Below are 26,134 nucleotides of genomic sequence, written 5' to 3' on the forward strand. Positions count from 1 at the left end.
AACACCCCCATGTTTCGTCCAATCTAAGAAAAAATATGATTTTCGGTAAGGACTAATTGAATCCCATTTGATACCACACGTCACCATATTGTGTAAAAAGAAATTTTACACCCCTCTTTCGTATGTATGGGGGCTCCCCTTTAAATCCAGTGCAAAATAATGCCATCCATCGTATGTAAAGAGATTCCTAGACTACACATTCCCACCAAATTTCGTGACAATTGGTTCTACCGTTTTGTTATTCGATCGATTCTAATAAGGTTTTATTTCACACACCTTGCCTATACCTTAAAAACAGTTATTGAATCCGCAGGTTGATCCCTGGCATCGGCGAGTGGCTGGAAAGAAAGCATGAGATCAATTATAACCTTACTCCTTTTTTCATCGGAGAATGTCATCAGTACCTGAACAGGTTTAAATTGGACACCATGCTTGATTGTCCCAGCTATGGTGGGTCCTAGAAGACCCACTAGACGTATTCATCTAGAAGAAAGGAGGAACTTAGAGAGAACTCTAGGTGAAGTGTTGACACTGGAAAACTTTGTCAGGAGAATGCTAGCATGCCACCACTGATGTGCGATGAACTCTATGATCGCAACGATCTAGCGTAACTGTGGAAAGTGGAAGAGGTCAGGAACCCGCGATTACAAACGCCACGGACAAAAGAAAGGAGACCTAGCTAAAGTAAGCTAACTCCGTCCCGTTATATAATACCTAATGTTAGTTCTACGGGGCAGGGCTAGTCGAGGTGGCGAAAAATCCGACACAATACAGATTTGGCCATTGTTATTGATATTGAGTTTTATCTAAAAATTAAATTTATGTTTCTAAAAACTTCACATCTGAGCTCTGGAGAACGAAGAGCTGGGAGCCAACACTCTGGCTCAGTGAATTTTTCAACCGGGTTATTAAGGAAGCTAGATCACTGGCATGAAAGTACCACAGTTCCAATATGGAAAAAGAAAGATAGTCCAGCAGAATGTCCAAATTACCGTCCGATATGGTTGCTTTCACATACCATGGAGACTTTTGAACGCATTTTTGACAACCGTATTCGTGAAATCGTTGAAATAACCGTGAATCAAGTCGGATTTGTCAAGAACTACAGAAATACTGACGCAACATACGCTGTGCGGTTACTCATGAAGAAACACCGTGAGAAACATCGCCCTGTTTACATGGCATTTATGGATCTAGAGAAAACGTTTGACCGTGTTCCACATGAACTCATCTGGTATGCTCTACGACAAAACTTAGTGCCAGAAGAACTTGTGCGCTGGGTTCAATTGCTCTATCACGATCCGAAAAGTAAAGTTTCAAGTGTGACGGGTGTATCAAAACCGTTTCGTGCCTCCGGTGGTTTTCATCAAGGAAGCGCCCTCTCACCACTCCTCTTTGATCTTGTTATGGATATCGTCACACGGGACATTCAACGTCCGGCGCCCTATACACTACGTCATGCAGATGATGTTTGAAATGAAATGGAATGATCGCCTCATGTAACACGGTCTCAAATTGAATCTGAATAATTTGGCGATCGATCCCCATGGAACGACACAATCACTGTCAATGCAGTGACCTGAGTGATTTAAATATCTTGGGCCAAGGCTATTCACTAATGGATAACTGCGTTATGAAATTGCATCACGCATTACCGCAACCTGGATAAAGTGGCGTTCCGCAACTGGTGTTCCTTGTGATCGACATGTCAACGAACATCTAAAATCTAATATTTACCGCAATGTCGTCTGTCCTGTCACTCTCTCAGTGTTCTCAGTGTTGGCCAACTACGGCGTCTTGAGGTAGTGGAGACGAAGATATTGCATTGGACTAGTGGCGTTACAAGTTTAAATCATATCCAAAATGAAGATATCCGCGATCGATATTGGGTTGCACCGATCGTGGGAAAGCTGCGAGAGAGGCGCCTTCGATGATATGATCATGTAATTCGCGCCAGCGGGAATTCACTTGCCAAGATTGGTCTAAACATCGAAGTCGATGGTAAGCGACCAAAAGGTCGGCCAAAACAACGGTGGCTTAATACACGGGATGGGAATTTAAAGGTCTCGAGATTGCATCCAGATTAGGCGTTTGATAGTACCAAGTGGCGAAACCGATCACGACGAGCCGACCCCGCTTGTGAACGGGACAAAGGCTGAAGAAAAAGAAGAGGACTTATGTCGCGACATCCATGTTGCACAGAAATCGCATCTAATGTAAACGGTGAAGAATTTGTGTCAGACATATATATTTCCACCACCAGCTATTTGTATCGAGACTTCTATTAGAACAAATGTACATACCGATTAGTTGCAAATTCAAAACTCTGACACTTGTCACGAAAGTTGTTGTTCGTCTACTTTTCAGGAATGGGAAATAAGTGTTGGGTGAATATAAGTAAGAAGGGTAGTTTAAAGTCAAGATGATGAACATGTATCACAGTAAATCGGAAGTTTCGGATGTAGCAAGTAGTAAATATAAAGGAAGACTCCCGAAACAAGATGCCTGAAAGAAATGGTGCAAGAATTTTGAACGACGGACCAAAAACCCAACGTAAAATTCATAACTTGAAGAATCGATTCACTAATGAATTTAAAAATGCAGAAATACAAAATCTGGCCAAAGTGGTGATGAGTAGTAAATATCAAAAGGACTCTATATGGCCAAGCAGCTTCTCTTATATTCTAGCAAAATATTTTTCATACTCTGCGCGTACTTCTTTAGCGTCATTTCAGTAGTTATGAATACCCTGATGTGTCAGCGATAGTAGGTTATCTGTTGCCAAATCTTCATGAGAGCCATTTAACTGGCTAGAAGCGAACGGTGTTGCAATATAGAATAAGTTAGAATATCGGAAGCTGGCGCTTAAGGTATAAAGGTTTCGTGTTCATTTCATGTGATTTTTCTATTCGTATATGGTTAAAAAACCCAAAAAATTCCTTCATATTTTCTCAAACTACAAGATAGACGTACATATTACAGACGTAGATATTATGTTGACTCTAAATAAAAAAACATTGCCTATTGCCGAACACTGTCTTCTATATGCATGTATATAAATTGACCGTACGCCTATTTTCGATTTACTTCGTCCATAACAGTATGCATATGTACATATAAAGTATGTATACTCAATATCGCTGATTTAATGTACAAATATATCTACCTGAATTAGGCGCTACCCCAAAGCTTCATTTACATATACATATAAATAAAGAAGGAATATTCCCTGCTCAGTGGAAAAAGCAAAAGTTGGTGTTGCTTCCGAAGCCTGGCAAGCCACCTGGAAACCCAGCGTCGTATCGTCCTATTTGCCTGTTGGATACAATGGGGAAGATGATGGAGAGAGTCATCTACAACAGACTCCTGCCCATCGTCGAAGCCAGCAATGGTTTCTCGGAACGCCAGTTTGGTTTCCGACGCGCCCACTCTACGGTGGACGCAATTAGCATGGTGGTCAACCTGGCAAAAGGTGTACTGATTTCTGGCGGTTGCTGTGCCGTGGTGGCGTTGGATGTCAAAAACGCATTCAACTCGGCCAACTGGAATAGAATTAAACGGGCGTTGGCTGACATAGGTGTCCCCGGATACTTAGCGAATTTGGTGGAAAACTACCTCTCAGAGAGGACTCTCTGGTACGGGACGGATGAGGGTCCCAAAGAGCATATTGTCACGGCCAGGGTACCACAGGGATCGGTACTTGGTCCCCTGTTGTGGAATATCATGTATAATGGGGTACTTGCTCTTCCCTACCCAGAGGGAACTACGCGTGTCGGCTTTGCTGACGACCTAGCTGTGGTTGTTGCAGCAAAACACCCAGAAGATGTGGAGGTTTACGCAACGGAAACAGTGAGAACGGTAAAGTCCTGGCTAGAAAAGGCCGGGCTGACCTTGGCGGACGCGAAAACGGAAGCGGTCTTAATAACGAAACGCAAAAAAAACAACACTGTGAAAGTGGAGGTCGGTGGACATACGACCGTATCAAAGCCGGCTAATAAATATCTGGGGGTAATAATTGACACCAAATTGAATTTTAGGGAACACCTCGAGTATGCTTACCAAAAGGCAGCCAGTGCTACCAGGGCACTTGCAAAAATGTTGCCAAATATTGGTGGACCGAAACATTGCCGGAGGTTGGTGCTAGACGGAGTGGTGCGCTCCATCCTGCTCTACTCGTCGCCTGTGTGGGCAGAGGCACTTGCAAACTCTCAGAGACGGAAGCAGGTGAACTCGGTTTACCGGCGGATGGCTTTGAGGGTTTGCAGTGCTTTCAGAACCACATCAGATGAGGCAGTATTGGTGGTGGCAGGCATGATCCCGGTTGACATTCTGGCCAAAGAAATGAGTATCCTGTACAATTCAAGACGTATGGAGGGGCATGCACAGCGTAGAAATGCGGCAAGGTCAGATTCGCTTGATCTCTGGCAACGCAGATGGGACGAGTCTACGAAAGGCCGGTGGACGCACAGGCTCATTCCCAACATTAGGGTATGGCTTGAGCGAAAACATGGGGAGACCATCTACCACATTACCCAGTTCCTCACTGGACACGGTGGTTACTACAGGCAGTATCTGCACCGCTTTGGGTTGGATGATTCTCCGAACTGTCCCAGATGCGATAGCATACCGGAGGATCCTGAGCATGTGATGTTTCACTGTCCATGATTTGCGATGGAGAGAAGAAGCTTAAACCAGGTGTGGAGAAGTGGCTTGCGGTTGGCTCCGCAATCATCCAAATGCAAGAGGAGTTGCTGAAGGAACAAAGAAGGAGGAAAGCTGGAAATAGGAGACGGATGAGTGCCTAAGAGCAAGCCTACCCCGCGAAGTAATACCTTAATGGTGGTCCCCCGGGGCTGGGGCTGGAGAGACCGGCGGTGGTTTTTAGTGGATGTGGATCCCACACGTGCCCGCTGCGGCGGACGTGTCTTTCTAAGATTTTCTACCTCCGTGTACGCACAAAAAAAAAATATATATATATATACATACATATGTCTGTTTCGAGTAATTGATATTGACAATAATTGATAAATGATTAAAAAAATAAAACGAACCGACCTCCCATTCACGAGAGTTTACTTTGTCGTGGTATTGACGAATTGATGTTATGATGACGTCAAGCACGTTTCAGAATGCACGAAATGTAAAAACATGTAACAAAATGTAAAAGTTTCACCTTCTATAACTTTGTTAATAATAGTAGGATTTCCTTCAAATTTCCTGAAGTTAAGCCTTATGTTATCCCTTAAGTGGCAAGCGCTAACTTTTGTAGTTCTAGCATGAACTTAAAGGGGGTTTCCTGCAAAATTTCTAAAATATGCTAATATACTATTAAAAACATTATTTGTGCAGATATCGGAACCGGATATATTTCGAGGTCTAAATATCATTTAGATACACCACTGCGATTTCTTTAGCTTTTTGGTTGGATAGGTTCTGAGCACGAGACCTGTTACACTTTGTGGAAATTATATTTTGAGCCCTCACTCGCTTACGTTTTATCCGATATCAAACATGGGAGCAGTTTCAAAAAGTACTAATTAAGCCCTTTCATTTGAAATAACATAGGCGCACTTCCTGCGAAAAAAAATTTGGCCCTCCATTCACATGCATGGGGAGCGCCCCTTAAACTTAACTCAAAATGGCGCGACTTATTGTATGTAAAAGGAACAACCGACCACACGCTCTCATTAATGTTTGTGACAATCGGTCCAGCCGTTTCTGCAGCAGGCTGTTCAAATTAACATCTAATACGGTTGCAGTACCATACTACGAAGATTTTTGAACGCATTCATGACAGTCGAAATCGCAATGTTGTTTAAATAACCATGAATCAAGCCGGGCTTGCCAAGAACAGCGGAACTACTGTGCGCAGTTATTCATGGAGAAAGATCGTGAGAAGCATCGCCCCCTTTACATTGCATTTCTGCATCTAAAGGAATCGTTTGACCGCGTGCCGCACGAACTCATCTAGTATGCTCTACGGCAACACCTAGTACCAGAAGAACTGGTACACTGAATTAAATAGCTCTACCACAATCCAAAGTGTGGTGGGAATATCAAAACCGCTTCGTGTCTCTTCGTGCTCATCAAGGAAGTGTCCTCCAGCCAATCTTCTTTGATTTTCTTATGAACACTGTTACACGGGGCATCCACGTTCAAAAATTTTATGATTGCCTCATGAAACACGGTCTCAGATTGAATTCATATAAAACAGAATTTTTAACGACCATCTAGATGAACTTGATTAATTCTCTCACAATCAAACCGAAAGATTTTCACTTCTGTTCAAACTTCATCGCACAATCTTCTGCTTTGTTTCTACGGATGCGTATAGCAATATTGGAAGCTGCTTCATCTCGGCAGTACGTTTACTCACTTATTCATTTGCACACATCGTTTACAATGTCACCAAAATATTAGCATTTAGTATGAGCACTACTATTTAGTACGAGCAACAAAATGCAAATTACATACATTCGCAAACAAGGGAACCTTATGCATGCTATATATGTACAGACGTGTGCCTGCTCATGGACGTGAAACGTAGAGCACAAAACAAGAAGGTAGCATGTGCACACCTACTGCCGAATCATCTTCAGTTACACAACGAGCAAATCACAAGATAATTTGATTATTTAGGTAAAATCGTAAAATAACGCTAAATGCTTCTATCCAACTGTGTGAAAATTTACAGGTGCGAGAGCAAGTTTTGCATGAGCATACGCAAGGTGAGGAGTGCACACCGGTAATGGGAAAGCGACGATACTTGAATGAAAGAGGTACGTTTTGGATGAAGACAAGTGAATTTAAATTGATGGAAGGAATCAGGCGTGCCTCGACCCTACAAAGGCTTATTATGCTAATAATCCACTCAATTATGCTCACTTTCCTCGGTAAAAGTGCAGCGAATTGGATGGCAAGTTCAGCGAACTCTTTAATCGCTGTATCAACCATAGATGGATCGCTATCGAATAAATAAAAGATAAATTGCGAAAATATGTATGAGATTGATGTTGATATGATTTATGAGAATCGAACGTAACGGAGGGTACAATGGCACGTTAATCTGACCGCCGTGTTTATGCAAAACGTGATTGATTTATATTTGCGAAGACTCTAGCTCCTGACAGCCTCCCCTCAAGTGGGAAATGTCGTTATGAGAATATGACACTTCGCACTTGACGGTAGACGCGATGCCAGTTTTGGAAAGTCCAATATAGCTAATGGCGATGCAATTCTACCCTTCGTTGATTACTAAAGTAATGTTCATATTTATAAAACCTGTTTCGAATGAGCATTTTGTGTAATCGTAATGTCCAACGAAATTAACAATATGCGAAGAGTAGCCTTTTTGTTTGAAATATTTTTGTTGGTTTTCACCTCTAGGCTGAAGTCCAAGGATTTTACCTTTGAAGCATATAACAGGTTCAAAACGCTTCATCATCTATAAAGTTTGTACAAAATTCGATAATTGACCTATTATGTTTTTCCTGCAGACTTCGCTGATTTTATTAGAAAATCGACTTTTTCATGAAAGATTCGTCTCTTCTCCGTATTACAGTATATGGAATATGAAAGCAGAATGTATTCATTACTTAGCAGAATAGTCATAAAAGGATCACTGTCACCCGAGCGGTCCATTGCAAAGATCCTTACGGAATGCCGAGAGAAATCTGTATCGACTTGTCACAAGCCGACATCAACGCATAGAGGATATTGGAAACTTGTATTGCGTTAATGAGAGAAACGGTACTTCGCTTTCCGATTGACGAACCGACATTAGGAGCAATTCCACCTGTCAGTGCCACTGAAGTCGAAGAGGCAATGAAACGAAAGAAATCAGGGAGAAGGGAGGCAAGAAAATACCACTGATCCAATATGGAAAAAAAGATAGGCCAGGAGAATGTTCAAATTACCGTCCGGGCCGGTGACTGTCCCATACCATGAAGATTTTCGAACCTATTTTTGACAACCGGTGGTCAAGGGGTAGTAGAGGTCCCAGAGTGAAACGTGTATTGGTATCCACGATGGAGCATAAAACCTGAGAAACACCTCCTGAACCAACACCAACAGTTCTACTATCAAACCCTATCTCAACTTCCATGTGATGACCGCTGCGAGCTCTTTCTTAATGAAAAACTGCAGAGGGAGAAGGATGGAGGCGGGACTCCCATCTCTAAAAACGGGACAAATTGTACCGACTGGTCCTCCAGGTTGGGGGTTGGGTAGAGTTGACAACCCTACACGAAGCCACAAAAGGAGCCTCGGACTGGATTGGCAACAGAGCCATGAACCCGACAGTGAAAACTCAATAAAGATCTGCGCATTTTCTCATGGAACGTACGGTCCCTGTACAGACCGAATGCTACTCAGCAGCTAGCCGATACCCTATCCTAATATAAGGATGATATAACAGCGCTGCAAGAGATGCGCTGAACAGGGACCAGCTTCCTGAAGAAGAGCCAGTAAACCATATATTTTATTTTTATTTAATTATAAACCTCATTAACGTTCACCCCCTACCGGTTGTTACGCTGTTAATGATGATGATTCTTGACAATCCCATTCCCGAAATCTTTGAAACAACAACGAATCAAGCCGGGATTGTGAAGAACTACGGAATTACTCACGCAATACACATTGTGCGGCTACTCATGGAGAAATACCGTGAGAGGCATCGCCCGCTTTACATTGCATTTCAGGACCTGGACAAGGCGTTTGACTATGTGCCACATGAACTCCTCTGGTACGCTCTACGACAATATCTTGTGCCAGAAGAACTCTTGCGATGGTGTATCAAAATCGTTTCGTGTCTCTATCTTTGTTCATCATGGAAGCATCCTCTCACCACTTCTATTTGTTCTTGTTATAGCCACAACCGCAAGGGATACCCAATCTTGAGCAACTTGTTCAGATTGAATCTGAATAAAACTCAATTTTTATCGCGGGGATCCATGAAATAGACATTATCACTGTCAGTGGCAGTGACCTGCCCAGAACTGACCAATTTGAACTTGAATACATATATAAATATGATTTTCACGATCGATATAGGATTGCACCGACTGTGTATAAAATTCGGGAGATATTTCTAATGGTATGGTCACGTAATTCGCGCTAACGACACTTCACTTGCCAAGTTTAGCTGACCATCGACGTCGATTGTAAGCGATCAACAAGCCGGCCAAACCAACGGTGGCTTGATACGCTGGATGGGGATTTGAAAGTCTCGCAATTGGATCCAGATCAGGCCTTTGACAGAACAAAATTGCGCAACCGATCACGACCAGCCGACCTGACTTGTGAATAAAGGCTAAAGAAAGAGAAGATTTTTTATCTTCTCTGAAAGTGTCTGGCACATAACAGTATAAACCATTTAGTATTCGCCTAAACTGTAAATCAAAAACCATTAGGGGGCTTTCAAAGGCAACGACCCAGCTAAATCTAATGAAACTTAACGAAGCTATGTAATTTTCTCAAACCGAAAGAGCCAAACTGCGAACTCTTGGGCGCATTCGAGAGAAGAATCCTCAGAAGAATTTTTGGTCCCCTACATGGGGATGGACGATTCCGTAGACTACATAACGACGAAATCTATCAGCGATACCATACCGTCAGTTTGTGGATAAAATCCGACTCAATAGGTTACGGTGGGTGGGTCACTTAATCCATATGGACGAAGATGATCCCACCCAAAAAGTCTATAAGGGCAACATCTATGGTAGAAAAAGAAAACGAGGCAGAAATGGAGCGATGGCGTAGGCCTGGGCGCCAGACAGCTTTTAGGGATATCGAATCGGTGGACCTCAGCGTAAAACCGGGATGTCGGAGTTTCTTATTAAGGCAGGCCTAGACCGGATACCGGTTGTTGCGCCGTTGATGATGATGATGAGAGTTTGGCGTGAAGTTCTGAAAATTATACTTATGAAGAATAGGGTAATATGTTATTATTAACTTTATTTAAACGTTTGGAAGCCTGTCAGATATCATTTTCAAATACTTAAGTAACAGACTCATTTCGTACCCCCACACTCCTTCGCTTTGAAACCAATGTCAAAATTAATATAGGTTTCGGAAAGTATTAATTTGTGCCTTTCATTTGATACACGTCAATACTCGGTGAAAAAAATGTTACACCCCCTTTTGCATATATGGGCACACACCTCAAACTCAACATGGAACTGTGTTACTCACTGCATGCAATGGGATTCATAGTTTCCATTTTTCTACCAAATTTTGAATCAACAGGAGTAACCGTTTCTGAGACAATAGGTGTAATAGACAGACAGACAGACAGACCAACGAACAGACAGAAGGACGGGCAGACAGATAGTATGCCGATTTTAATAAGGTTTTGCTTTATATAGAAACTTAAGAATATTTATTTATAAAAACTACTCGTTGTAAAAATATTGCAAGTTCCTATATAGAGGCTAACACTAGAAATATGGTTCGTTTCATAACTATAGGACGATCTTTCGTTTGCCTGCTTTAGAACTTTCTTTGTAATCTAAGCCAAATGAATTTTTCGATTCTTCAAAAAGAACCTTATGAAATTCCACACCAATTTCACAGAAAGCGAATTTATCCATAAAAAGTCAAACTATCTGTTAATATATATTTACTAATAATCTGCCAGTTTTTCAGAATAGCTAAGAAGTTTGAAAAATTGGTATATCACACTATCGGCGAAGTTTTGCGTAAATAGTGTTCGGCAGTATTACGCGCTGAGAACATTACTGCCTTAAAGACACTAAGGTTATGACATTGTATATTGTTGGTAAAAGTGCCGCGAAAGATCAACCGCTTATATGATCCTGCTGATGCTCGACAGTGGGAGAGCTATGCTGGTGTCTGCCTAAATTTCCCTTGAGCTTTTTAGGATATCGCTAACTCGCACGCAGTTACATTTCCCCAAAAAAAACCGAAGGAAATACACGGTTGTGCTTGTCAAGGGTCATAAAAAGTGTGTGCAATAATTGCAAAATCTAGATGAGTAGCCTTGGAGAATGTGGAAAAGCTTCTCCTTTTTGGATGAAAAATTTAAATAAACAAGTAGAAAACAGGAATATGTTTCCATCTATTAATAGTTCGGGGTATTTATGTGTACGTTGAATTTACCAGATATTCAAATCGATATTGCATTTTATCCCTTATGCAGCAGTCATTTAACGCAGAAGAGGCAATTTTGACATACCGAAACTTTGTTATTAATAGTAGGACGGACAGGGAAAGAGTAAATTGATTTTAATAAAGTGTTGTTTTCGACAAAGATAAAAGTTATTCAAGAAAATTTGCTCAGTTTACTTTTTCACCCGAAAGTGAAGAACCGGGAAAATGATGGCTTTTTCATTGCTAGTAGATATTGACTCGGTTGTTTCAAAGCAAGCCCAAGGTTACATAATATTACTCAATGAGGTGGAGGAGCTAGTGACGATTCTAAGATTCAAAGTTTTTTATTAGCATCTTTTGCTACAGTTATTGGAGAAGGTGGCATAGCCTTCAATAAGTACTTCTTGAATATACCTATGTATACCAATGTAGTAACCAAATTCACCACGAAAGAATGATTATAAATGTTTAACCAGAAAAAGACCGCCGTACTTTGGACGAATTTTTTTCCAAGGACAGTGAGCCAGGTTACGTGGGATACATCGACAGTTCAAGTTGCTGGCAAAACGATTTGCACGAGATCAAATTAGTATCCGTTATTTCATTATTCGGCTTGTATTTGTATTGTATATTAGCGTCCTCCCTCTGCGTATGGTGGAATGATGTGCTGTTATATTACATTTTTCAACACTTCTTCGCGGAGATAGAGCAACCACGCAGCACACCCCTCCTTGTTCCTGTATTTTATTGACCATTTATTAGGTTTGGTGGAAAACAAAAACCTTACTAAAATCGATTTGCTGCCGTTTGTCTGTCTATCACATGCTCCTTTCTCCGAAACGGTCATCTACTGACATGGAATGTGGACCCCAATGCATGCAGTGAATGACATAATTTTACCTAAGGTGTACATGCATCCATTCGAACGTGAAAGTATTTTTTTTTTCAACCAAATGTAATTATCTAAGGCATCATATGAAAGGCCTCCACTAGTACATTCCGAGCAGATTCGCTTAATTTTGACATAAATTATAGAAGATAGGAGATCAGTCCAGAGTTTGGAGATTGGCTGTTGAGAGGCCCCTTTTGAGGCGAATAGTCTGAAAAAAAATCATGGCGGTGCCTGTACAAATCCTAAGCCCTGAAATATTTCCGATCTCGATATCTTCTTCCTTTTCTTCAGCCTTTGTCCCGTTCACAAGCGGGGTCGGCTCGTCGTGATCTGCTTCGCCATTTGGCTCTATCGAATGCCTGATCTGGGTGCAATCTCGAGGCTTTCGGATCCCCATCCAGCGTATCAAGCCACCGTTGTTTAGGTCTGCCTTTTGGTCGTTTACCATCGACTTCGATGTTCAGACCAATCTTGGCAAGTGAATTCTCGTTTGCACGAATCGAAGACGCCTCTCTCGCAACTTTTCCACGATCGGTGCAACCCCATAACGATCGCGAATATCCTCATTTCGGATGTGATCTAAACATGTGACGCCACTGGTCCAACGTAGCATCTTCGTTTCCATTACCGCAAGACGCCGTTCATTGTCTTTTATGGTCGGCCAACACTCAGAACAATAGAGAGCGACTGGACGGACGACATTGCGGTAAATTTTAGATTTGAGACGTTGATACGTCGATCACAAAGGACACCAGTTGTGAAACGCCACTTCATCCAGGTTGCGTTAATGCGTGAAGCAATTTCATAACGCAGTTCTCCATTGGCTGATAGCGTTGACCCGAGGTATTTAAATCGCTCAGTTCTGGGCAGATCACTGCCGCTGACAGTGATTGTGCCTGTTTCATGGCGATCAGTCGTCAAAAATTCAGTTTTGTTTAAATTCAATCTGAGACCGTGTTGCATGAGGCGATCATTCCATTTTTGAACAAGTTGCTCGAGATCATTTTTGCTATCAGATGCTAGGAAAACATCATCTGCATAAAGCAGTGTGTAGGGCGCTGGACGTTGGATATCCCGTGTCACGGTGTCCATAACAAGGACAAAGAGGAGTGGTGAGAGGGCACTTCCTTGATGAACTTCAACAGAGACACGAAGCGGTTTTGATACACCCGCCATACTTTGAACTTTACTTTTCGAATCGTGGTAGAGCAATTGAACCCAGCGCACGAGTTCTTCTGGCACGAAGTGTTGTCGTAAAGTATACCAGATGAGTTCGTGTGGTACACGGTCAAACGCTTTCTCTAGATCCAGAAAGGCAATGTAAAGAGGGCGATGCTTCTCACGGTGTTTCTCCATGTTACATTTTGAAGCTACTGATACTGTGAACTCTTCCAGTTTCATTCAAAGACTATCAGATCATCAATGCAATAATACAATATCATATTGGAAAGTTTGGTGGAAACAGTACAATTATCAATCAAAGTCAAAACTCCTGTGAAATAACTGTACTCTAGCACATAAAATGTCAGTATTGCTTTACACTAAATAGTCGATCATATTCAATGAAAATACACTACACTACGATCTATGTTCTTGTACTAATGAAACCATAAATATGCCTAAATACAAAATCCATAAAACCTTTCATATATGAAGTGCCGAATTTCCGATATTTAAATCTCCATATACTCTACGTTACGACATCTGCTCACATTAACTATTTATGTATTATGTGTATTTAAGTTCAGTCTAAATGCGTAAATGCATTAATGTAGGTTTTAGTATGAAATTTCACAGTGGAAAGTTTGATGTAAATTCTTCTATTATTAACAAAGTTATAGTAAATCAAAGTTTCCCCCTGAGCGTCAAATTACTACTCCCTAAAAAATAGCAGGTCAGTACCACATTGAATTGGATATCGGGTGTATTCAACGTACATACACTAAGAGCTATGTACAAATGGAACCAGGGTGTACTCAAATATTCTCTCATAAAAAATCCACGAAACCATTCATACTTGAAGCGAGAAGCATCTGATATGCAACTGTTTTTTTTTATTATTTTTATTTTTGCTTCAGTTTCATTGTTATGACATACGGCTGCGCGGGTGATAAGCCTGCACCAGTAAGAGAAGCACATGTCCCACGCACAAACACAAGCATAAGAAAACTTGAAAGCTTTCCATATCCGAGGGAGGGACTTTCAGACAAAAGTGCAGGATTTCAATAAAGATGGTGACAAGTAAATCCTTTCTTGTTGTGAAGTGCAGCGTAATGCAGAAGTAGAGCAACGATTCACATCAAAAGTAAACAAAACATATGGATCATTGTTTAGGTGATAAACGCCTACTTTACCTAAGTATAAAAATATAGATGGCTCCTTTGTGGCATTTTCATCGAATTTCAACTCACCTGTGAAAAGAAAATAAAGTATGAAGTTAGCAAAAAAAACAAAAACTTTTATGTATAGAAATATATTAAAGGCGGAAAGTAAATAAAATGAAATGTCTATCTGACAAGCCAGTAAGGTCAATGTGCAGTATACTGCCGTTGTACTCAACATATCAATCATTGTTGAATTGATCGAAGTCATTGACATAGTACTTCACTAGGAAGTTATCCACTTCAATTTCTAACGAGATTTCAAACTTATTGAGTAAAATTGGGTCAATATTTTCAGGATACATACATCAATAGTGTCAGAGGATAGCTCAAGTAGTTAGAACGCTGGCTGCCGTAGCGGAAGGTTGCAGTTCAAGTCTCACTGATATTAGAGAGATTTGTTATTGTGACTGGATGTCGAATACCAGTCGACTCAGCAAATCAGTCAAATCAGGGTAATAATCTCGGCACAATGCTGACCACATTGTCCCTTACAGTGTAGTGTACTGTACCGTTACGGCCTTGAATGACGTGCTCTAACACACTTCAAGGCCCTGATCCAATATGGATTGTTACGGCAACGATTATTGTTATTATATATAGTTGCCAATTATCATTTGTGAGGTGTAGTGGGCCAACCATACCTACATGCCATCGTTTCTGGCTACGTGAAATCCCCTCAGCTCCCCACGATTTACCGCGTCGCCTGCAGCCCTCTACTACTCTTCTGCACCCATCTGCCGGTTTCTTAAATATACAAATTGATCGACGCCTTCGATGCTCTGCCCATTAATGCAGGTAGGAAGAATACGATGACCCTTCAGACTGAGAACCTTAGCTTTGTTGTTTATCTTCAGTCCAACTCCGCCTGCCTTTCTTTCCAAATCTACAACCGGTTGTCATCATCTAGTGTTTGAGGAAGAACGTCACCGAAAACAAGAAGGAATAATATAGGTGGCAAGATCCAACCCTAGCGAACTCCGCTTTGGACCTGAAAATCCTCCGAGATTTTATTACGGCGGAGCACGTGACATTTTCCGCTAGTAAATATCGCTTTGATAATAGCTATTAGTTTCTCCGGATTTCCACTCCTGCGTAGAGCACTCCACATACACACTATCTAAAGTTTCCTTGAAGGTAATGAAGCAGCGGTGTAGCGAAGATCTAAACCCAGCACGCTGCTCCAAAATGATCCAGAGCGGGAACCAGCCTCTCTGCCGATCAAGCTTTCGAGATGTTCGCTGATGCGTTCCAGAATTATTATAGCCATTGTATTTGCAGCAGCAGGCAACACGCAGATATCCCTCCAATTGTCACACTAAAACGCGCGCCGTTTTAGATTCTTAACGATCATCCCTTTCCTCCACCCTCTGAGAAAGGTCTCAGATTTCCAAGATTTCGGTACAAGCGGAAGCAGCAGATCTGTGTTCACTCTATGTATAATAAATATAAATAATTTTGGGGGGAGATTGTCAAGCCCAGCGTATTTATTCCGTTTGAGTGCATTCATCATCATTATCATCAACGGCGCAACAACCGGTATCCACCAATTCGACATCCATAAAAGCTGTCTGGCGACCTGACCGACGCCATCGCTCCATCTTAGGCAAGGTCTGCCTCAAAAATGTTAGATATTGCCTTCTGTTTGTAGTTAAGTCTAAAATTGATAGACCAGTAGCTTACTCCGAACTACGATTTTATTTTATTATGTATATATATTTCGGGAGCAACTTACTCCCTTCATCAGTACAAAGCTACTTGGTACTAGGTCTGCCTCGTCTTCTTTTTCTACCATAGATATTGCCCTTACAGACTTTCCGGGCTGGATCTTCATCCATACGGACTAAATAACGTGCCCACGGCAACCTGTTGAGCCAGATTTTATCCACAACCTGACGTATTGCTCATAGATTTCGTCGTTATGTAGTCTACGGAATCGTCCATCCTCATGTAGGGGGCCAAAAATTCTTCGGAGGATTCTTCTCTCGAACGCGGCCAAGAATTCGCAGTTTTTTTGCTAAGAACCCAAGTCCCCAAAGAATACATAAGGACTAGCAAGATCATAGTCTTGTACAGTAAGAGTTTTGACCCTGTGGTGAGACGTTCCGAGCGAAACAGATTTTGTAAGCTGAAATAGGCTCTGTTGGCTGACAACAACCGTGCGCAGATTTCATCGTTATAGCTGTTATCGGTTGTAATTTTCGACCTTAGATAGGAGAAATTTTCAACGGTCTCAAAAATGTAGTCTCCTATCTTTATTGCTTTCGTTTGGCCAGTACGTTTCAATTTTGTTGGTTGGTTGGTTTTGGCGCTGACATTGCCACCATATACTTCGTCTTGCGTTCATTAATGTGCAGCCCAAGATCTCGCGCGCCTGCTTGATCTGAATGAAGGTAGACTGTACATCTAAGGTTGTTATTCCCATGGTGTCGATATCATCAGCGTAGGCCAGTAGTTGGATGGACTTGAAGAGGCTGATGCCTCTTGCATTTACTTCAGCATCTCCATGGCTCCATGGCCAGGTTGAAGAGGAGACATGATAGGTTATCCCCTTGTCTTAGACCGTTGTTGATGTTGAATGGTCTCGAGATTAATCCTGCTGCTTTTCTCTGGCTTCGCGCATTGGTCAGGATCAGCCTAGTCAGTCGTCTAAATTTCGTCGGGATACCGAATGCTCTCATGGCCGTGTACAGTTTTACCCTGGGTATGCTATCATAGGCGGCTTTAAAGTCGATGAAAGGATGGTGCAATTGACGTCCATATTCCAATAGTTTATCCATCGCTTGCTGCAGAGAAAATCTGATCTGTTGCTGATTTGCCTGGAGTGAAGCCTCTTTGGTATGGGCAAATGATGTTCTGGGCGTATGGAGCTATCCAGCCTAGCAACATAGCGGAGAATATCTTATAGATGGTACTCAGCAACGTGATACCTCTATAATTGCTGCACTGCGTGATATCCCCCTGTTTATGTATGAGACAGATAATGCCTCCTTGCCAGTCGTCAGGCATTGATTCGCTGTCCCGCACCACCAGCACCACCAACATAAGTTAATGAACCACTTGGTGTAATTGGTCGCGTCCACATTTAAAAAATTCGGCTGTAATTCCGTCGGCTTCTGTCGACTTATGGCTTTTAAGCATGGACTGTTTCCTCTATGCTTGGTGGTCGCAGTATTTGTCCGTCGTCTTCAATTGGCGGGACCCTCCAACTCGCCGATGTTCTCGTTGTAGAGCAGTTCATCAAAATACTCAACCCATCGTTCCAATATGCCCATTCTGTCGGAAATCGGATTTCCTTCTTTGTCTCCGCAGAATGAGCATCGAGTTGTATAAAGCTTCATCCTACTGACTTGTTAATAAAACTTCCGCGCCAGGTGCGGTTGCCCCCTCTACTTCTCTAGTTCACAGACCTGTTGGTTCTCCCAAGCTTCCTTTTTCCGTCTGTGAAGTCGCTTCTCCGCTCGACGGAGTTCGTGATAAGTCTCTGCGCGTGCCCGCGTCCTTTGGGAATGCAACATTACTCGGTATGCGGCATTCTTCCGTTCCGTTGCTAGCTTGCATTTATCGTCAAATCAGCCATTCCGACTTTTCTTGCGACTGGGGCCAAGTATCTTTGTGGCCGTATCAACGATATGTTCTTCAAGTGGTTTTAAAGGTCATTTCACGATGCTTAATCTTCAGCACCTCTGTTGAATGCAGTTATTGCGGCATCAATTTCCCTCTTATAGGTGTTGGGGAGGGGTGTATTGTGAATGGCTTCGATATTCACTCTCACCTGATTGTCAGGGCGGATTGTAGGTGGTGTCTTAATTCGAGCTCGGAGCACCATGCCAACGAAGTAGTGGTCCGAGTCAATATTGGCCCCCCTATATGTTCTCACATTCATCAAGGCTGAGAGGTGGCGGCGCGCAATCAGCACGTGATCAATTTGGTTGAAAATGGTCCCAATTGGAGAGGCCCACGTATATTTGTGGGCCGGTTTCCGCGCAAACTAGGTACTTCCAACAGCCATTTTGTGCGATATTGCTAACTGAATAATCCGCAGTCCGTTATCCTTGGTATCCCTATGAAAGCTATGGGACCCAACGTATCGCATGCATTAATCTGTATTTTATCGTAAATAAATATGTATGTGCTATAAATATGGTATCCTTGCATAAGTATCCTCAAGTAACTAGAGAAACAGAGTAAGTGTGAGCTACAAACCAGGAATTGATGAATTCCAATCAAATACATTTTGAAACAAAGGAAATGACTGACATGCTCAACAAGCAGATTTTTTCTAAATATTTCAGAGCTCGCTACATTCTTCATTCATTATCTGCCTGCAAAAACGTTTCCTGGCCTTTCCCAGCTTTATATTATAATTACTTTACGTAAAGAATTTTAATGAGATTGCAGACTGTGACCATACATACACAACGGTTTTGCAAATGCAAATATGTAGCAGCTTAGGTTGGAGCAGAAAATAAACAAAGCATAGGACAAGTTACTAAGGCGTAGGAATCTAAGCTTATACGACACTTCGGAATTACACGATATTATCACGTCACGTAGATGAGCGCCACAAGGTGTAAGATAACGAAAGCAAGAGACGCGCATAACTCACGATAAGGAACTCCCGTCCAATAGATATCTGGAGTACGGACTTATTAAAACACTACGTTCCCATCGGGGAAAATTCCGTGATGTCTTATCTGTGGATTGCAATGGCATCTACATAATAACAGTTTACGCTGCTGCACTAACAATAATTGGTATGCATTGGATGTGTATTAGCGCGATTGCACTTCTCCTTGATCTACGAAGTCATCTCCGCGATAGTCTGAAGGTGCCCCAGAAACGAAACTGGAACAAGCCATTCGCGGTGCTTTAAACGTCGTGTTTGTCGTATTTTCCTGGAACCATCTATTGTACGAAGTAGAAAGTACGCGCTATAACGAGCTCGAGACGAATCTTTACTTTCCAGAGGAATTCGAGAACCTCATAAAAACGCTACTTCGTTTGTGGCATGTTTATGATGCTCACTTGATGTTTAAAATAAAACTACGTTGGGAAGATTATACTTAGTTTATTCGCGACAGAAATAAAACGGGAAGCAAATTCAAGCTTCTATTCTTGGCTAATCCCCGGTTATGCTTCTTATCCTGTAAGAAATGCTTTAAGAAGCTCCAGTGCTCTAGTTCCCCCTTCACCATATTTGATGGCCTTATTCGGGGAGTAATATTCAGACTTGTGAATGGAGCAGGAACCCAATATCGGGGATTATTTCAAGCCTGGGGAGATATTTTCATGCGATTTTCACGGTAGCTGGCTAAACATAGAAGCAGTAATACGACTGAAATGCATTTATCAATCAGCTGTTGGTATATATTTTTAGAATTGCCCTAATTACGGGTTGTTTCCCAGCGTCTTCTTTGTAGTTTTCGTAACTATTTAGTGTCTGTTGCAGTCTTGCTACTAGCTCAATCCTTGTAGAAACGACCATAAAACTAAGATACATTTTGAAATAAGAAGCTACGTTTTCGTATTCGCCACTAATGTCAGTTATGATTGAATCTAAATTGGAAGCGGAAGAGCATCAAAATCTCCACAGTAATCACAGAAGAAGCTGCAAAATTATCAGTGGTTCAAACGCATAATCGGACAAAGAGTGATTAATGTTTTGGCAAGTTTTTTTTTGTACTAATTTATCAATGTTTTTCTCAAAATGTATATGCATCTTTTACATAATGCACAGACCTTTCAAGAGAAGTATAAAACAAGGTATATTTTTATAAAACATCCTTATAAAAGACGTATGGGGGGACCTCGGCGCAAAACCGGGATGCCTGGAGTTCCTTATTAAGGCAGGCCTAGACCGGATACCGGCTGTTGCGCCGTTGATGATGATGATAAAAGACATAACAACCAAAACGCTCCAAAAACGACATTCCAATACTTTGAAGCATTTCTTTTTGCTTTTATTACTGCTTCTAAGCGTCGGGGTATCGAGCAGACCAAATTTGCACTAAATATTATATAATTCCACTCCTGGTTAACACTTTATATTTATTTGTTATTTTTATATTTTTAAATCTCAATTTCTCTTATTTTCGTGCCAATTGCTCCCAAACGTGCTCAATAACGTTCAGATCTGGTGACTGCCAAGACCACATTTCGGGAGCATAGGAAATATGTCTGGGATCACACTTTGTCTCCCTTTTTATTTTAAGATTTGTAAATATTGGAATCCATCTATTTTACCGTCTATAAAATATAAATACTGACCCTCCACCATGCTTGATAGTGGCCCGAATATTATGTGGAGTCACCTCTGTATAAGGCTTCCACCAAATATATGTATGTATGTCCTTATAATACCTGTATTATTTCAGAAAAGATTAAAAATGATTAGAATTATAAAAGCTTTCGCTGTTTACTGTTTTCCAAAGGTCAATATCCTTGTTCAAATAATCTTTGCGAAGCTAAAGCCGTGAAATTTTTTACTTACTGATATATGGCGTTTTTCTAGTTATTCTGCTATGAAAATTATATTTGTCAGAAAATGTTCAACTTTTTCGGCACAAACATACTTTTTCCAATTCATTTTTAAAGTTTTATGTAAAACGAAGCGGAAAAAGGGGTGTACATTTTTTTCCCCCAAATATTGTCATGGGGGTATCAAATGAAAGGTTTCGATTAGTACTTTCCGAAGTTTAGTCTTTGGAAAGGTGGGGAGTGCGGGGGCCAAAAGTGAAGTGAGAAACCGGAACCTCGGCGCTTCAGGTATGAAAGGTTTCGTTTGCTTCTTCTGCGTGTATATTTGAGTTCAGAACTATGCATTTCGCATGTCAAACTACTCACTTTAGTGTGATATTGATATTTAGTTACAGTAAATTTATGCGACAAAGCCAACTTTGAGCTACTACAACTTTGTTAGTAATAGCATGATTTTGATTGGGAATAACATGCTTCATATTATATTCTATACTACTACCAACTTTTCGAACTCTGGGATAAACTTAAAGGGGGTTTTTACTCAATTTCCCCCAAAAATATGGAAATATACTATAATTAACTTAATTTGAGCCGATATCAATATGGCGAGTATTTTGAGGCAACTTCATGATTTTGTTCAGATTTTTCGAACGGGTAGTTTCTGAGAATGGGTCCGTTAAAGAAATCATCACTTTCCACCACTACCACTCCCCGCCTTTTCAACAAATCTCAAAACTAAGACCGGCTTCGAAAAGTACTAATCAAGACCTTTCATTTGATACCCAAAATGACTATATTCGGTAAAAAAAATTTTTAAAAACCCCTTTTGCATATACGCCCCCTTAATCTCAACGTAGAAGGATAACACTCACTGCATGTTCACGGTTCCCACCTTCTCACTAAATTTCGTGCCAATCGGTATAGCCGTTTCTGAGAAAAGTGTATGTGACAGACAGACAGACATTGAACCGATTTTAATAAGGTTTTGTTTTGCAAACAAAACCTTAAAAAACAGGAGACTGCAACTATATGGTGCCTAAGCTCTGAAATACCGATATCTATTCAAATAAATTTAATAATAGTATATTACTATAATTTTTAGTAATTGGCTGCAAAACCCCCTTAAGGTCATCCTAGCACCTTGCCCCCTGCAGCAACATAGGCTTCTATATTCTTTTCTTTGCAAAGAAAACTTGAATAATGCCTTTAAATTTCAATTCATGCAAACTAGTAAATAATTCCAGAAAGAAAGTAACGTTATATAGCGGAATTCTGCTGATTTGTGTGGCCAATTATTTGTTTGACGTGAATTTTCGTCTATTCCGTTTTGTTTTGTTTTTTTATGAACATTTTGAATGAACATGTATTATGTTATATACTCCTCTTGAAAGGTAAGTTTATAATGAAAAAGCTCCATAACAATTTTGTGAAAAAACATAATTATATACAAATTAATTTGTTCAAAATATGGAGCATTCTTTGTCCGATTATGCGTTTGACCCACTGTAGATATAAAATTCAGTGCCGTATTATGGGATCTTGAATGAGCTTGGGACAGAGTGCGTTTATATGCCAGGTCATTGTGACTGAATGAGAATCTCATAATTGTCAGGATCTGGTCAAAACTATCAATTCTATGAGAAGTTGCTCAAATTAACATTTTTGATATTCACGGCTTCCTCGCCAGAGGAGCTAAATGCTAATGTATAGTACGAATTTGGACAGCCAGCCCAGGTTTTCACGTACTAGCAAAGCGTTAACTTAAGTAAAGCTGGTATAAATAGCACCAGTCAATAAACGAGTTTCTATTTAACTAAATTACATAAATATATTTACACTCCCTTTGGAATTCCATATATTGACGAAAATGGGAAGATTGTTTCCAAAAAGTACTATCATCATCACTAACGGCGCAACAACCGGTATCCGGTCTAGGCCTGCCTTAGTAAGGAGACATCCTGGTTTTGCGCCGAGGTCCACCAATTCGATATCCCTAAAAGCTGTCTGGCGTCCTGACCTACGCCTCGCTCCATTTCAGGCAGGGTCTGCCTCGCTTTCTTTTTCTACCATAGATATTGCCGGGTGCGATCACCCTCATTCATACGGATTAAGTAACCTATTGAGCCAGATTTTGTCCATAACCTGACGGTCACGGCTCAATGATTTCGTCGTTATGTAGACTACTGAATCGTCCATCCTCATATTGGGGGTCAAAAATTCTTCGGAGGATTCTTCTCTCGAATGCGGCAAAGAGTTCGCAATTCTTCTTGCTATGACTCCAAGTCTCCGAGGAATACATGAGGACTGGCAGGATCATTGTCTTGTACAGTAAGAGCTTTGACCCTATGGTGAGACGTTTCGAGCGAAACAGTTTTTGTAAGCTGAAATAGGCTCTGTTGGCTGTCAACAACCGTGTGCGGATTTCATCATCGTAGCTGTTATCGGTTGTGCTTTTCGGCCCTAGATAGGAGAAATTATCAACGGTCTCAAAGTTGTAGTCTCCTATGTTTATTCTTCCCGTTTGACCAGTCTGGTTTGATGTTGGTTGGTTGGTTTTCGGTGCTGACGTTGCCACCATATATTTGATCTTGCCTTCATTTGTGTGCAGCCCAAGATCTCGCGCCAAGCACTGCCTGCTCGATCTGGATGAAGGCAGTTTGTACATCTCGGGTCGTTCTTCCCATGATGTCGATATCGTGAGCATAGGCCACTAGTTGGGTGGAGTTAAAGAGGATCTTACCTCTTGCATTTACCTCAGCATCACGGATCACTTTCTCAAGCGCCAGGTTAAAGAGGACGCATGATAGGGCATCCCCTTGTCGTAGACCGATGTTGATACCGAATGATCTTGAGAGTGATCCAGCTGCTTTTATCTGGCCTCGCACATTGGTCAGGGTCAGCCTAGTCAGTCTTAACTCCATATCGATCGCGGATATTCTCGTTCCGGATGTAATCAAAACGTATCACCCACTAGTCCAACGTAACATCATCGTCTCCATTACCGCAAGACACCGTTCATTGTCTTTTATAGTTAGCCAATACTCAGAACTATAGAGAGTGGCAGGGCGGACGACATTGGGGTAAATTGTAGATTTGAGACGTTCGCTGATGCGTTGATAATAAAGAACCAGCTGTGAAATGCTATTTCATCCACGGTTTTATAAACGAAAAAGTTATGATGGAAGCGTTTCTGCACACAGACCCTCATGTCAGCATCGTCATATCAAAGCAAGTACCTAGAGTGACAGCCCGATTAGTTTTCGAAAATGTCGAGTAAAGCCATGTGAAAAAAACTCTCGACTGCCTCAATAAATTGTACCCTAGTATCGAGTTCATCCTGAAGATGGAAAGGAACATCAATTACTTTTCGTGGACCTGCGGTTGAGGAAGAAGCAAAGAAATTAGACCTGAAGATCTACAGGAAGCCGGCAGACACTTAACGGGTCCTAATCTAATCATTCGTAAGTCTTAGTTAGAGCAACTATCAGAAAGTTTACTAGTCCATCTACCTTAAAAGAAAGGCTTGCGCGACTTTCAGCGGAATAACAGCATATTCAAACCACTCTAGTTAGGAATGAAATGAGGTAGTTCCTAAAAACTCGTAGAGGAGTGCAAATTTGTCAGATACTCCTGAAGAAAGAACCGTCAGCGATAGCACGTAGGTGTGACTGGCGCGCTGTATCGAAAATACGAGATAAAGGCGAAGATATTTCGAAAATAGTCTCTGTACTGTGCTAGATTGCAATAAAATCGAAAATATGTAAATAACTATGCAAAAAGCATACGTATGAAATAGACATAAATACGTAAAGGATTTGCAGAGTAACCATCCAGATTAACAATTCCATGAGGGAAGAGCTATCCAAAAAGTCTGAAAAGGGGCAAAACCATACGGACTTCACTTTAGAGTTGGAGCTGCATTTCGGTGTTGGCGGAGTTGAATGGTTAACTTTCACCACCTCTCAGGTTTTTGAGACAGTTGATTCCTCCTGGTTTACTATGGTGAATATGAATCTTCATTCTGGGCACTTCAAGCTTCCGCGTCCATCACAAATAGTGGGTGCTGTGAGATTACATATTCGTTCGGTTTCACAGCAGTGAGCTTGTCGAAGATATCCTACTATGGCTTCAGAGTTAATTTTGATTTGCCAGAAACAGGTGACATCAATCTCCTAGATTTGTTGCCAACTAGGATCCACGTGGAGTTCACTTCCAGTTCCACCTTTTAGAGTTTTCTATTACTTCTTGAGTAGTGTGACATGGAATTGTGGCTAGCAACCTACAAATTTTATTACTACAGAAACGTCAACGACGTCTTGGATAGGGACAGATCTCACGGCTACGAGCTTTGGCTATCGAAAACGGACCACAATTGGTTTCCGGAATGTGCTCCCGCTCATAGAAAGTGGTAACGAGGGTCCTCACAATGCTTGCTTTCTTCAACTGTAGCTATAAGCTGGACATTCTCGGCTTGAGCGAAGTAAAACGGTGGGATCCAAGAGAATACTCTTCTCCCTCTTGGGGAAATATGTTTATGAGTTCTGGAAAGCCAAGTGGTGGCAGAAGCGGACGGTTTCTGAAGGCTACGGCAAAGTGCCGTTTTTGACAGACTTCTGACTGAAAGATTCTAGTCCAGATTAAGAAACATTACAATTATACAGTGTTACGCACCAACGGAGACTTCCGATATAGTGAAGAAGGATGCTTTCTACGAGCAATTACACGCAGTTCAGGGGGTGGTGTAATTTGATCGTGATGGGTGATCTGAATGATGAAATGAGTTCTAGCAACACCTTACTCGGTCATCTAATGGGTTTGTTTCCCCACACATTATTTTTACGGTCTTGCCCACCGTCATAAGGCCAGTTGGATTTCAACTGACCGACATCATACGAACAACTAGGTCGACCACTTTCCAATCAGCAGCAAATTTAAAAGTTATCTTCTGGATGTGCGGAACAAGGGGCGCTAACATCGGCCTAAAGAGGCGTCCGAGTTTATTATTGCGTTCGTCCTGTGGCTGTCTGAGCCAATTGCCCAACCATTTGGCTCGAAGACATCTGTCTGCTTGTTGTCTAATACAGACTATCTGATGTGTGAAATGAACACAGAGTTATGTCTTGTACAGCAACAGACATGCAACTGAGACAGCCATTTTTCTGACACAGATGCAAACGTTTATCTGTCTTAAGTCTGAGGCAGACTCAGAAAGTTATCTGGTATAGAAGCAAGCTTTGTCTGAAACAGACATTTATCTGAAATAGACATT

General features: G+C 41.4%; 1 protein-coding gene across 9 annotated transcripts in view; it reads right to left on the reverse strand.

Moving 5' to 3' along the window:
* The window catches only part of LOC119650260, a 286,586-nt gene that overhangs the window by 252,259 nt on the left and 8,193 nt on the right, over window positions 1–26,134 (reverse strand). The window lies entirely within an intron of this gene.

The sequence above is a fragment of the Hermetia illucens genome, chromosome 2 (genome assembly GCF_905115235.1).
Source record: "Hermetia illucens chromosome 2, iHerIll2.2.curated.20191125, whole genome shotgun sequence".
NCBI lineage: Eukaryota > Metazoa > Arthropoda > Insecta > Diptera > Stratiomyidae > Hermetia > Hermetia illucens.